Below are 15,107 nucleotides of genomic sequence, written 5' to 3'. Positions count from 1 at the left end.
TGATGTACCAGCTAGACGCTGAAGAAGGTTATTACGGCTCTTCAGTATTGCAGCAGATTTACGTTATTGGCTCTTATATGTTAAGGTCCTTTCCAAAGTCATACCCAGATATGCAGGCGTGCCATTGAATCGAAATGCTTCCCCTCTAAAATTGACTCTTGGTTGATAATTTGAGAGCCTGTTGTCCAGGTGAAAAGTAGATATCTCACAATTGTGAGGGTTTTCTTAAAGTATTCATCCAGGAGTACAAGGTCATGGTTGAGGACATTTTCTTCTGCAAAATTAGTGCGTTTAACAGTGAGGTTGATATCATCCGCATATACGAATTTGCAGGACAGTGTGTTGGGCAGATCATGAGTGTATAAATTGAAAAGTGCTGGAGAGAGGACTGAACCTTGTGGTAGACCATTACTCAATTTTCGGAATCGGCTTCTGCTGTTTTCTGAGTAAACTTGAATTAGTCTGTTACTTAGCATATTTCAATTGAAGTTGATATCTTCACACAGGGGACCACCTTGATCAGTTTTAATAAAAGATCTTCCTTCCAAATGGTGTCGTATGTACTGGCAACACATCACCATGTCCAGTACGGAATTGCCACATATATTAAAAACGACATATGTCAGTACAACGTAACCCCGACCTCGGAATACCATTATTTCTTTGCCACATCTGTACAAATAGAGAATACGGCGATTACAAATGTCTACAAACCTACTTCCTCAACCTGGTCTGATCCAATAGCTATTGTCCCCACGAGTGAAAAGGGATTCAGACAGGGTTGTATCCCAGCCCTGATGTTATTCAATATGTATAATGAACAAGCACTAAAGGAACTCAAAGAAAACTGTGTAACAGGTTTGCCCATGAGGTCGTAATTATGTTAGAGAAAGCAAAGAACTTGGAAAAGAAGTTGAACGGAGTGGACAGTGTCGTGAAATGAGGATGTAAGATGAATAATGGATTGTAATCGTATTAAATCAGGTGATGCTAAGGGAATCAGATTATCAAACGAGACACTTACAGCAGTAGACGATTTTTGCTATTGGGGCAGCAAAATAACTGATGATGGCCGAAGTAGAGAGGATATGAAATGTAGATTGGCAGTTCCAAGAAAAACATTTCCGAAATGGAGAACTATGTAAACATCGAATATAGATTAAGTGTTAGGTAATCTTTGCTGAAGGTATTTGCCTGAAGTGTTGCTATGTATGGAAGTAAAACATGGAAGATGAACAGCTTGGACGGAAAGAGAACATAAACTTTCGGAAAGTGGTGTTACAGAAGAATGCTGAAGATTATAAGGGTCGACCACCTGACTAATCAGGAAGTACTGAAGAGAACAGACGAGACAAGAAATTTGTGGCACAAATCGACCAAAAGAAGGGATCGGTTGATGGGACACATTCTGAGACATCAAGGGATCACCAGTTTAGTATTGCAGGGAAGTGCGGGAGGTAAAACAGTAGAGGGAGACCAAGAGATGAACACAGTAAGCAGAATAAGAAAGACGTAGGTTGCAGTAGTTACTCGGAGATGAAAAGGCTCGCACACGGTAGAGTAGCATGAAAGCTGCATAAAACCAGTCTTTGGACTGAAGGCCACAACACAATTTTTGAGAATTGTCTGGTCTCTTCTCTCACAGATTAATAATGTAAAGCCAAATAATCCTCGAGCTCAATTATCATTGGATTATCCGTCTTAAGCTTACTGCAGATAAAGAATATTTTTCAGCACATGCATTTCGCTTCCAATTATAAAGCATCATTCATAATCATTCTCTAAATAGAAATTCATTATATGTTATACATTTTGGTGTGTGTAGGGTACTTATAGTATTTCATTTTAGAATTGTCGTAGAATTTGCTTATGGTCTTTTGCCTCTTGTTTACATATTCTGGAAACCACTACTTTGGACTTCGTTGGTAGTGGAAGTTGAGGTCTGAATAAACTCGGCTGCATTCACCCTCAGCAGTTCTTCGCCGTTTTGGAATCCATTTTTTCTTAAGATCCCTTGGTTTTATTTACACTTCAACTCACTTTCTTAAAACTTCTGTAGTTTCAAGTTGTCCGCACTCTGCATGTTGTCTATTCATTTGTTTTCTTTGTAGCCCTTCGTTGTTCGTGTTACTAATCGGTGAATGAAGTCTTTCTCGTAATCGTGTGTGTATGTGTTTGTGGGAGAGGGAGGCAGAGGGAGAGGGGAAAGAGAGAGAGAGAGAGAGAGAGAGGGAGAGAGACAGAGAGACAGAGAGAGGTTTGGGTGATTTTTTTTTGTAGGTGGATGGGAATGATTGTAAATAAGTTATAATGCCTCAAATGTTTCGCAGAGATGTTAGTGCAAGGAGGGACGAGAACCGTAGTTCGACTTGGGGGGGGGGGGGGGGGGAGCGGAGGGTGGAGGTTATATGTCTTCTGACTAGTTAGATGCTGCGAGTCACGGTTTTCTTTCGCGTGCTGGTCTCTTCATTCAGGGTAGCAGTCACACCAACACCCTCGGAGTTAATACGACCTAATTACATATTTTTAAATAATATTGGTCAGTATGCAAATGTCTGTTATGACAGCCAGGTAGACATCATTCTGAAAGTCTATTAGGTGAATGCAGAATGATCCTCACAGACCATGGACTGATCTTGCCAAATACACTCCTGGAAATTGAAATAAGAACACCGTGAATTCATTGTCCCAGGAAGGGGAAACTTTATTGACACATTCCTGGGGTCAGATACATCACATGATCACACTGACAGAACCACAGGCACATAGACACAGGCAACAGAGCATGCACAATGTCGGCACTAGTACAGTGTATATCCACCTTTCGCAGCAATGCAGGCTGCTATTCTCCCATGGAGACGATCGTAGAGATGCTGCATGTAGTCCTGTGGAACGGCTTGCCATGCCATTTCCACCTGGCGCCTCAGTTGGACCAGCGTTCGTGCTGGACGTGCAGACCGCGTGAGACGACGCTTCATCCAGTCCCAAACATGCTCAATGGGGGACAGATCCGGAGATCTTGCTGGCCAGGGTAGTTGACTTACACCTTCTAGAGCACGTTGGGTGGCACGGGATACATGCGGACGTGCATTGTCCTGTTGGAACAGCAAGTTCCCTTGCCGGTCTAGGAATGGTAGAACGATGGGTTCGATGACGGTTTGGATGTACCGTGCACTATTCAGTGTCCCCTCGACGATCACCAGTGGTGTACGGCCAGTGTAGGAGATCGCTCCCCACACCATGATGCCGGGTGTTGGCCCTGTGTGCCTCGGTCGTATGCAGTTCTGATTGTAGCGCTCACCTGCACGGCGCCAAACACGCATACGACCATCATTGGCACCAAGGCAGAAGCGACTCCCATCGCTGAAGACGACACGTCTCCATTCGTCCCTCCATTCACGCCTGTCGCGACACCGCTGGAGGCGGGCTGCACGATGTTGGGGCGTGAGCGGAAGACGGCCTAACGGTGTGCGGGACCGTAGCCCAGCTTCATGGAGACGGTTGCGAATGGTCCTCGCCGATACCCCAGGAGCAACAGTGTCCCTTATTTGCTGGGAAGTGGCGGTGCGGTCCCCTACGGCACTGCGTAGGATCCTACGGTCTTGGCGTGCATCCGCGCGTCGCTGCGGTCCGGTCCCAGGTCGACGGGCACGTGCACCTTCCGCCGACCACTGGCGACAACATCGATGTACTGTGGAGACCTCACGCCCCACGTGTTGAGCAATTCGGCGGTACGTCCACCCGGCCTCCCGCATGCCCACTATACGCCCTCGCTCAAAGTCCGTCAACTGCACATGCGGTTCACGTCCACGCTGTCGTGGCATGCTACCAGTGTTAAAGACTGCGATGGAGCTCCGTATGGCACGGCAAACTGGCTGACACTGACGGCGGCGGTGCACAAATGCTGCGCAGCTAGCGCCATTCGACGGCCAACACCGCGGTTCCTGGTGTGTCCGCTGTGCCGTGCGTGTGATCATTGCTTGTACAGCCCTCTCGCAGTGTCCGGAGCAAGTATGGTGGGTCTGACACACCGGTGTCAATGTGTTCTTTTTCCATTTCCAGGAGTGTATTTACACGAAACCTGGTAGTATACCACTCCGCCGTGTCATCCTCAGCCTACAGGCGTCACCAAATGCGGATATGGAGGGGCATGTGGCCAGCACACCGCTCTCCCGGCCGTATGTCAGTTTACGAGACCGCAGTCGCTACTTCTCGATCAAGTAGCTCCTCAGTTTGCCTCAGAAAGGCTGAGTGCACCCCGCATGCCAACAGCACTCGACAGACCGGATGGGCACCCATCCAAGTGCCAGCCCAGCCCGACAGCTTTTAACTTCGGTGATCTGACGGGAACCGGTGTTACCACTGCGGCAAGGCCGTTGGCAGTATACCACTAAGACACACACAAATCCGTTCAATTGCCGTAATCCGCTTCAGCGATCCTAAGTACACGAAATCAACCTACCACAGAAACAATTTGTCTAATATCTGTACAGCGTTCAAAGTAGATTGTCATTTTGTGATGCGAATTATTTTTTACTTAAGCGTGAAATGTGCGAAGATCAAACGCATATAAACCCAAAGAGTAACTATGGACTGATCAATTTCTCTTTCACTCAAAGTAAAAATTTATTAAGCTGAAAGAATGACGATGACAATGTTTGGTTTTGTTGGGTGCTCAACTGCGCGGTCATCAGCGCCCATACAAATCCCAATTTTTCACACAGTTCAATTTCTTTACTCAGTCTAATTTAGTCACTGTCACGAATGATGATGAGGAGGACGATAACACAAACACCCAGTCCCCGGGCAGAGAAAATCCCCAACCCGGCCGGCTGTCGAACCCGGGACCCCGTGATCCCGAGGCAGCAACGTTAGCCACTAGGCCACGAGTTGCGGACAAGCTGAAAAAATAATTGCGAGTGAAAGGACTAGAGGACGCACACGAAGATGCAGGTATCATAATATGAACAGAAGAAGACTAGGAAAATACAGCATTATGAGATGCCGTGAAACGTCAGCTCCTGGGATGCAAATAGGAATGCAGAAATTTCAAATCAGGAATGAAAGGGTAAGAAGAAAATACAGTGAGTGTTGCTAAGAACTATTAAAGAAAGTATTTCGTATTTCTTGGAAAAGATGCTCTGATAAGGAATATAATAATACCCATAAATAGTGCCGGTAAAACCAGGGGTCTGCTGATAGAAATCAACGTTTTCTCACCTCTCGCCGTATAAAGATACACACTGCATCCACTACCACATCGAGCATGATAGTTTTTGTGGTTAAGGTATTACGGTGTTGGGAGGCATAATGTTGCACGAGCGCACTAACATCCAAGACACCCAAATCTCTGAACACGCTACACTCACCGGTCAATGTTATTGTGACATTGAATTTCTTCCCCAAGTGTGTCTCTCCAGGCTTGCGTCCACCCTTTCTTCATTTGTGTGGATGACATTCCGCGACCGCATACAACAGCGCAGGCGGACGGGCTCTAGCAGCCAGAGGATATTCGGACCTGCTCGTTTCCCCGAGTTATATCCCGTCTGGGATGTGTGGGATGCGTTGGGGTGACGTATTGCAACATGTCCTTACGTACCAACGATCATCCGGCGCTGGTAAAGGAATCGCTGCCCAACCACATCAACTTATCTCAACCTTGTGCCCAGAAAGAGAGCACGTTGCAGTGCATGCGTTGCTGTCTGGGGCGATCACGCACCGTATTAAGAAACACATATCACCTTTAGTAATGTTCCTGGGACCATCACAACTCGCGGTCATTGAATATAAATGTCATTTCTTTTCGTCTCATCATGCGTTTCCTTTAATTACTTTCTGTACTGTAGTATAGTAGTTAAAATCTATGCATTTTCCAAGCTTCCTTGAGTTATATTTCTTACCAATCGCACTTCATAAAAAGTAATTTTTGTCCTTAATATTTGCACACCTTTATAAAAAAAAAATGGCTCTGAGCACTATGGGACTTAACACCTGCGATCATCAGTCCCCTAGACCTTAGAACTACTTAAACCTAACTAACCTAAGGACATCACACACATCCATGCCCGAGGCAGGATTCGAAGCTGCGACCGTAGCGGTCGCGCGGTGCACACCTTTATATTTCCGGTAATACTACATAGGAAATTTATCTGTTGATGTTCTAACGAGACAGGTAGTGTTGTTCTTCAGATGTCATCAGGCAACACATGACATCCATGACAATTCTTGCAAAGGATAATCTCAAATTTAGAAGTATGCTACCACATAAAGACAAGTTGTTAGTTACTGTGGTTACCAAAAATCTCCTAAAGTACTTGAGCGAGTTACTTCAAAATTTTTGGGCAATACTCTAATAAACCTTCGGATAGAGATAGGGTACATTTAAAAAAATATATATGTATTACACAAATACATTTTTAAGACGTATACTACTGTCCGAAGACATTTTTCACATTGTTTTCAAAACTTCTGAAAAGTTCTTGGCCGATTAACGTCTGATTTTTACACGATACTCCATTAAACGTTCAGACGGACATAGACTACAATTTTTTAATGTGTGTGGTATGTATATTTATATAGTGTTAAGAAAACTTTGTCGACAAAAACATCGAAAAGTTCTAGAAGGATTTATTTCAAATTTTTACAAGTCCTCTTACAAAGGTTCGGACGGACATGTCATATTTTGCAATATATGTTGATAACTTTGTATATAATAATATACGTATAGAGAAAATATTTCAGCAGAAGTCCCGAACAGTTTTTGACCTATTTACCTCGAATTATTTATACGACACTCCAATAAATGTTGGGACGGACGTAGGCAACATATTTTAATGTACATTTTATATACTGCAAGTACATATACACCACATAAAATGGAAGCGTTATTACAAAAAATCTCGAGAAGTTCTTGAGTGATTTACTTCCAAATGTTAGACGCTGTTCTAATAAACATTTGAACTACTATAAGCTTCGTATATATATATATATATATATATATATATATATATATATATATATATATATATATATATATATATATATACAAAATGGGAGAGTTGTTAGCAAAATTCCCGAAAAGTGCTTACCTGATTTACGTCAATATTTTCATGATACTCTAATGAACAATCAAAAGGATACTGTCTGTTTCAACAGGAAAGGTTATGTATGGCTTATCACCATATGATTAGAATACTACCACTGAACATTGCAATCCTAACCGCTTGAAATATAAACGACGCGAAGTAGTGTCGTGAAAGCTACTGTCCTCGCAGTTCTAGCAGCAGGAGGTGCCGCTCATAACTTGCGTACCAATTGTCCCAACCGATTTACTCATTTATTAAATGAGTCAGTATGGTGTTTTAATTGATTAACTTAACAGCAAAAATGAAACCTTATAGACATCTGACCGCATCACGGGTGAATTTTGCAAAAACAATCTTGAGAGACTATCAAGTAGATCATCCAACTGGTGATTAGGCAGTTTACTGAATAGAGATAGAGAAAATCTTCATCTCTGAACGAAGAGAGCTGATCGTTGCGCAGATAGCAAATACCGTGGTTGTGATTTGTACTTGTGGCGCATATGATCCAATACTTCACTAAGTATTGACTCCTTCCTGGTACACTGCTCAACCAAATATCTTTTATTGCAGAATCCAGATGCTGTTGTCATGTTCGATTTGCCCGTTATATGAATACTATGCAATCTGATAATTAGTAAGACGAACTTCCTGCTGTCGACTGGATGCTATATGCTTTGATTTTAGGTTAATCCACTCCTAATTTCTTTTGTGTTTGGTTCGGACTATCGCTTCTGACTTTATTATGTCTACTGAACATTCCTTCAACAGAACATTTCACGTACACGCAGTTAAACTGCTCCTCACAACTTCAGCAAGGTTCACCTTTTCGTTCACTATCGAACCTCAAAATTTACGGCATTTTTTTTTTTTTACATACGATGCAACATTATTGCTCAAATAGTATTTAATCCGCTTTGAAGCGCCGAAACAATACAATCAGGTTTTGTAAATCAATTTGATAGTTTCATTGACTGTTCCGTGAAAGAGCTTTCTTAGAATTCGAATGGTTTGGTAGATGCTTCCGACAGTCAGCCCCCGTCACCTTAGGAAATTCCGCACATTTATTTCAAGACGGTTGCACCTAATCTGCTCCCGTATCATTGGCTACTACACATGAAACTTTTTCTCAGAATATTTCTGTTTCAAAAACCCTTTAAAATTACTAAATCAAATAACTTAAAAGAAAGCAGAATCTTCTTCTTCTCGCTATCTCGTTGTAAGTTGTCGTATTGAGTTCCAATGCTGCAGTACAGCGTTTTTAAACAGCAATGAGACTCCAAGTGCACTAAGACGAAAATGGAGCACTAAGATGAACAGAAAGTTTTTTATTTACCGTTTGGTAGAATCAACGGTATAAGGAAAGCAAATATTTCCCTTTTTAAAGGACAGAAAAGTTAGAGACCAGTTGCTTCAATCCTCATTCCACGTTTCTCAACCAAAATTTTGGCATGCGAACATATTCGAATTTTTTAACACAAAACATTCTGAATCCTTTTACCCAGTATCATTTTGTAGTCAAGCTTTCATACTCAGCATCTCCCTTTCACTGCCACTCTCTATTTGGGTCCCCTGTCTCATTGCCCTCTTCTTTTCTCCTATTGATTTATAATATATCGCACTGCCATTGTCTGCTTTCTCGCTTACACTGTATACGTTTGTGGTACTTTCCCATTGCCACTGTCGCCACCATAACTCATCAGCTCAAAAATTCTAGGAGATCCCCCTATACTATAAAATTTAGGTCCAAAAAGTGCCCTCTCCTGTACCTACTCGTTAAAGTTCGCCGGTTTGGGAGGAGCCAGACGCTCTAAGTCTTGGAGCCTATGTATGGTCTCCACTCATCTGTATTTTTCGTTTCCACTGTTTCCCCTCCACTTTGCTTCCACTGCTTCTGTCTCCATCCATCTCTCTTTCTCTTTTACTGTCACTGTCTCTTACTCATCTTCAGTATCTTCTCTCTGACTCTCAATGCTATTGTCTTTATTCATCTTTGTTTTTCTTCCACTGTCGGTTTCTATCTCTCACCTTCATTGTCACCTGTCTCTTTCTCTCCCAACGGCACTGTCTCCTCCCTCTTCTATCGTCACTGACTCTCTGTTGGTCTTTCGCACCAAAAAAATGACAGAATTTTGTGTGAAAGGTGGGTAGGGATTTAGGCAACTGGTTCCCAAATTTTCTGCCGGAGTGTTTTAAAAAGAAACTTAATTACCTTTCTTGTGCTCCCAAGGGAGAATTTTCGCACTAGTTGCCTTCTTTTCCCTGCTACAGGGGGTTGTGCAACTTATATAAAACGAATTCTGTACGTTAGTAAATTTTTGACACTTTATTTATACACTTGGACACACTATAAACTTTGACACATAATCAACAACAAATAAGTAAGGCATTACGAAGGCTAACAGAAAATCGTTTGCCTTACATTTTTGTGGATACTTTGATCATCGATCGCAGTTCATTAAAAATACCCTGCTTGTGATTTGAAACTTAAAAGAGTGGAAATGTTATTAGAAATATTTTACTGAATTTTCAGTCTTTCCATTTTTACGTAATTTTTGGCAGTTATTTTTAGTTCTTTCAGGCAAATTAAGACCATTTTTTGTCACTAGAGTATCACTTTGGGCATATCTGTATAGGCTTGAAGTGGCCATTATACAGAGACAGTGCGTCATAAGGTTTTATCGGTGAAAAAATACTAACAACATAGTTTAGTGACGTCAGAACCCTAGAAATAAGTGGACTTCTGAATCTTGGTAACGGGTAATGATAACGAAAAAAGTTTCAAGGTTCCCCGAGAACATCATCTTAAGAGCATATAGTAAAAATTTCGATGATATCGCATAATAAGTATTATAGAAGTGGCTATCCCCACAATTGGTACCTTAGTACCAAAATCATGGCTTTTCATTGTATCTTGATTATGTATATATTTTTTTTAAAACGAGAAAATGGCATCTCAAGATTAGCGTCGACAGAATGTACAGCTAAAATTTCAGCTATTTGATGTTGTTAGTTATTTAGACAATTGCGGCCCACGGTGCAAAAATGGCTAAAACCGTTTTTTCTTTCTTTTATTTTCTTGCGTAAGTACGGTAATTTTGAACGTCTGGATTTTGGTAACGGATAATGACATTTAAAAAAATTTCCGAAGTTCCCCGATAATAGCATTTTGAGACCATACTGTAAAATTTTTAACGACCTGACATGAGTAGGAATTAAAGTGGCCATCCCCATAATTGGTACTTAAGTACTCAAAAATCATGGGTTTTCGTGCCTTTCTAGGGCCACCAATAACTAATTGGTGCTTTTGTTAGCCGCCGCAGGTCGACCCTAAACCACACCTAATGCAGAAGAACCAAACGATTTGCTCAATTTGCCTATTGGAGGAAATGTATAATGTTTAAATTTTGACCCTGTCCAGTAAGATATAGCATGGTCCTTCTTCCGATAGGTATACAAATGGTCATTCGGTCAGGGGTTGTCCAAAACACTTGATTCCTTTTCTTTCTGATCAACATAACCAGCGATATGACTCGCTAAAAAATCGCATTTTCGCGTGCCGCTTTTTGGAACATTGCAAACAATATTACGTCTTTGAGCGACTATAATAAAAGAGCTAACGCGACAAATTGGACGCTCACTCTATTTTACCAGCATTTCAACACCTCAATATATTTTCATTTGTTTGAGAATTCCATTCAATGTGTATTTTTCGAACATGCTGGTACTGTGCACTTCCGTGCACGTACAAATACTGTGGAAGTATTCCTGACGTTCATAAGAGCAAGTAGTTACGGGACTCTCCCACAGACACACGTGCAGTTAAAAAATACATTTTCTTTCTCCAGCCTGCCACGGCGAATGTTATTCTCTTTAATTAATGGAGATAATATTCCTTCCTGTCTGCAATCAGAACGTATTGTCGTGTGTGTAGCGGGATTTCTCTTATCTTCAAAAATTCACATATGCGTGCCACACGTACTCCGCTACGCTAGTACAGTCGCCTCCTGCATGTAGTGCGCTCTTTACCTATTGAGGGCATCCATAATCCTCTTCCCTATGGCAGAGATAGGGAAAACGTCATTCAAAACCGTCGCAGAGCGTCTGAGCTTCTGTTAAAAGTATCTAGGTGTTCGAAACGTGGGTCTCACAGTTTCGGTACGTGGGATATTTTCACTTACATTTCATTCCTCGAAGTGGAAAATAGCGCCACTTTTATTCTGTAAAAATATCCTGACCTGGAGCTCTTCGTCACTTTATGAGTTAATTCCCGTCAGCGAACTCTTCGGCAGTTACTGCAAGTTTCATTCGAAACACTCTTTCCAAAGTTGTTAGTCCTACAGCAGCTCGAGAAGGAAGAAGGTTTGCATCATGTCAATACTGAAGTTAAAACGACACGTTTTGCTGGACAGAGATAACTGACGTGGCTGAAAATCTATTTGTCTAACGAGTGACCATTATTATGAGTTGTGCAGTTTCTATGCCCTACCACACAGTCTTTCTAAGCACCTGCCGCGTCCACGTACCAGGGATCTCACATCTTTCCGGCGATTGAGGCTCGCTGGAACTGGAATTTACAACAAGATTTTCCTTGGGAAATTACGTCAAGAGATGGATTTGGATCGTGATTCACTCAACTACCAATCCCATCTGTTAATCACTGTTGTACTAAATTCGTCGCGTCTCTAGAGGGAACATAGGCTGGATGGTAAAAATATGGTGACTTTGTGTTGCTGACAAAAGAAACGTTCGTCGGCCTTCCGCTGTCTTGATGCTATTGCTAATCATAGGAGCTGTTGAAAAAGGTAGATGAATTTTCCCTCTTGTCGTCACTTTTTAGTGGTGGCGATTAAGAACGCCCCATACGTAGGCCATAAAATGTTGAAACACCCTCCTTCACAGACGAGGTGAATTAACTGCCCCATTAATTTTTTTTAAGCAACAAGTTCCATAATTACATCAGTGCAGAGCGAATTCAGCATTCTTCCTAACGGATGTCCCTCTCACGGCGGCTCCGACTTTCGCCGAGTTGTTGCAAAACCGCTGACGCCGAGCTGACTCCTGCTAGGAAGGGACGGTAAAATTTATTCCGCTCACAAAATTGATTCTTTAATTGCAGAGAGGCAATTCTCAAGAATGATTTACGGGATAAATTTAATTTTAAGGTAATTTCCTTTTTCAGATATCCTTATTAGCGTTCAGTGGTGCCTTTTCTTATACGTAAGTGTCCCATTGTTCGTCTTGTATGGCCACTGATGTGCCAAATACTAAAGGACACAAGACATTGGTCGTATCCATAACATGAAAAAGCATTTCCCTTGATTACGTGGGTTCTCTTTGTCTCCTTCGATTTGGTGCCTCTTTCTCCGACCAACATATTAGAAACGGCACTTCAAAACTTGCCTTTCCGAGATTCGCATCTAATCATCTTGCATATATCGTGTAGCTTCTACCTTTGGCCATGAGGTGACTCACTGACTTTTGATTAATTAATACACGGGAGGGCTTAGGTTTTACCTGGGAGGCAGATAATTCAGCAAAACGAGATATAGGCAAACAAAGAGAAATGTGTTTTCTTTTGACTGAAATACACATTACCATGCAATTTGTGTACACATTAACACAAAAATAATAATAAAAGAGACCTGAAGATGGTCATTATAGACCGAAACCGGTAGTTTGACGACAAAAAATTAGCCACCATTGACGTAAAGTAAAGGAAATTTGCAGTAATAATGCATATTTTGTTTTATACTTTACAGGAAACAAGCTTAACGCCCGCTCCTCCACGCGTTCACTGTTTGGCCAACACAATTTATTTTCATTAATTGAATTGTGTTGTTGTAAATCAATACGCTGTGCAAACACTGTAAAAACAAACATCAGTTTCCGTATTGATAGCTTCAAAGTAACCTTAATAGCAATATATTTTTTATAAAAATTTCACTCATTTCATACCATTATGTATGGGGTTTTGAAAAATCCCTTCTTAAACGATTCCCACTTTACAAGACCAACACCCTCGCCAAAGTTCAAGTTTCCATTACTCTTAATACAAACATATTTTCATAAGACCTTTGATCCACTACTTAACCTCTTTAGGGGCAAAATTTCGAAAAATCTCTTGTTCAACGACACCTGCAGTATAAGATCTATTCCCTCCCCAAATTTCGAATTTATCTTCTTAGCGTCTTGCACTAGGCTATGTGGGTCAGTGAATCAGTAAGGCCGCGTTATGTACCCTTAGGAGCCGAATTACCAAAAAAAAACACTGAAACAAGTATGTTTTATTTCTAACTATGTAGTCAAATACCCATCTTCAAAAATATTGTTTTAAAACTATTTTACTAGTTCTTTAACAATGATTTATTTTCAATTACAAAATTTCACCCATTATTCCACCCCTTTTTGAAACACGTAGTTTTATTTATTTCTGACCGAAACACCAAATATCAATTTTCGTAGTTTCGCTTCAAAACTGAGTTAATATCGACATGTATTCAAAAATCATCTCATCCCCTATTTCACCCACTTAGCGGCGGAGCTCCGAAAAATCCCTTATTAAAAGATGCCTGCAGTGTAAGTTCAACACTTTCTCCAAACTTCAAGTTTAAGTTTCTATCCTAGCGATTTCGGCTGGGCGATGACTGGTCAGTCAGTGAGCGAGAGCATTTCCTTTTATAGTGACACTCAAAAATTAGCCATCTTTGCTGATGTTTGCTTCAGCCTGTAGACTAGTTTCATGCTGCTCTCCACTACAGTCTGTCAGTCTCTACACAACTAAGCCAACCTGCTTAGTCTAGTCAAGCCTTGGTCTCCCTTTGCAATTTTTACCCCACACCTATATCCATCACCAAACTACCGATCCCATGATGCCTCAGGATGCATACTATCAACTAATCGCTTGTTTTAGTCAAATTGTGTTACCATTTCTTTCTTCCTAATTCGATTCAGTACATCCTCACTAGTTATCCGATTTACCCATCTAATCTTCCTCATTTTCTCGTAGCATCACATCTGAAAAGTTACTTTTCCCTCCGTGTCTTAACTGCCTATCACCCTCGTTTCATTTCAGTCCAAGACTACATTCCTGCGGTGGATCAGACCCGCCGAGTGTAGCCAGAGACCGCTTGTTTGCAAGTGCATAGTTTTGACGCGTCTCTTAGTGCTGTGTAACGCTCCTTCGTCCTCGAAGTACGTACATCGCGTCAATGACGGTAGTCAGAAGTCTCCCGCAGGTGATAATAGCTGGAACAGCTTCCTAAGGTTGCGATTTAACATAGGACGAAACTGATTTCATTCACATTACATAACACCTCAGTAAAGGGTCTAACGCCTAGTATAATTCCAGTTAATCGCAAGTTAGCGAAATAATGAAGCGTAAAAAGTGATTAAAATCCATATTGGGTGATCCGGATTTTTAGAAAGGAAGCAAGGCAGATATGCTCCACTACCCAGTTATATTACTGGTAGCTACTATTTGTAGATTTACGAGCGTTTTTAATATACAAAGCAAGCTTTCCCTCTTCAAGAATCGCCTTGTATTATAGAAAAACTGATCGTACAAAACAAAATTCCACGTTATTTTCGTTGATGAGTACATAACACAATTTCTGATTGTTGGTGTAATCAAGAGCATATACAGAAAGTTTGTTATATGTGTGGGTTGAGGAGGGGGTGAGAGGCGCACCAACTTACATAATTTTCACAGTGAATGATGAAGTAGTTCTGAGATTTTAGCGTCTCTATTCTGAGTAATCTTGCTACTACTCATTAATCATAACATATCCCGCCTTTATTCAGACTGAAAACTGATACGTCCACCTACGTAGAGGGAAAGACTGGAGTTGGGTTTGTGAAAACAATTTTTTTGGAGGAGCAGCTGCCATTCAGTCCCCTCTCCTCCCCGCCATTGAGTACGTCATGGTAGCAACGTTTCTTCGCCACCTGCCAAACAAAATACGTGCTTCCTCGTTAGTGGCTAAAATACGGTTGGTTTCAACAGTTGATGTGCAAATAAAGGGG

At 41.4% G+C, this 15,107-nt stretch overlaps 1 protein-coding gene and 1 pseudogene across 1 annotated transcript in view; one reads left to right on the top strand and one right to left on the bottom strand.

The window, feature by feature from the left end:
- Nucleotides 1-15,107, top strand: part of LOC124606259 (alpha-2B adrenergic receptor-like) — a 101,102-nt gene that overhangs the window by 30,555 nt on the left and 55,440 nt on the right. The gene's annotated exons all lie outside the window — the stretch shown is intronic.
- Nucleotides 4,264-4,381, bottom strand: LOC124608964 (annotated as a pseudogene).

This window comes from Schistocerca americana, chromosome 3 (genome assembly GCF_021461395.2).
Source record: "Schistocerca americana isolate TAMUIC-IGC-003095 chromosome 3, iqSchAmer2.1, whole genome shotgun sequence".
NCBI lineage: Eukaryota > Metazoa > Arthropoda > Insecta > Orthoptera > Acrididae > Schistocerca > Schistocerca americana.
The sequence above is the reverse complement of the archived record's forward strand: the minus strand, read 5'-3'. Positions and strand labels throughout refer to the sequence as shown.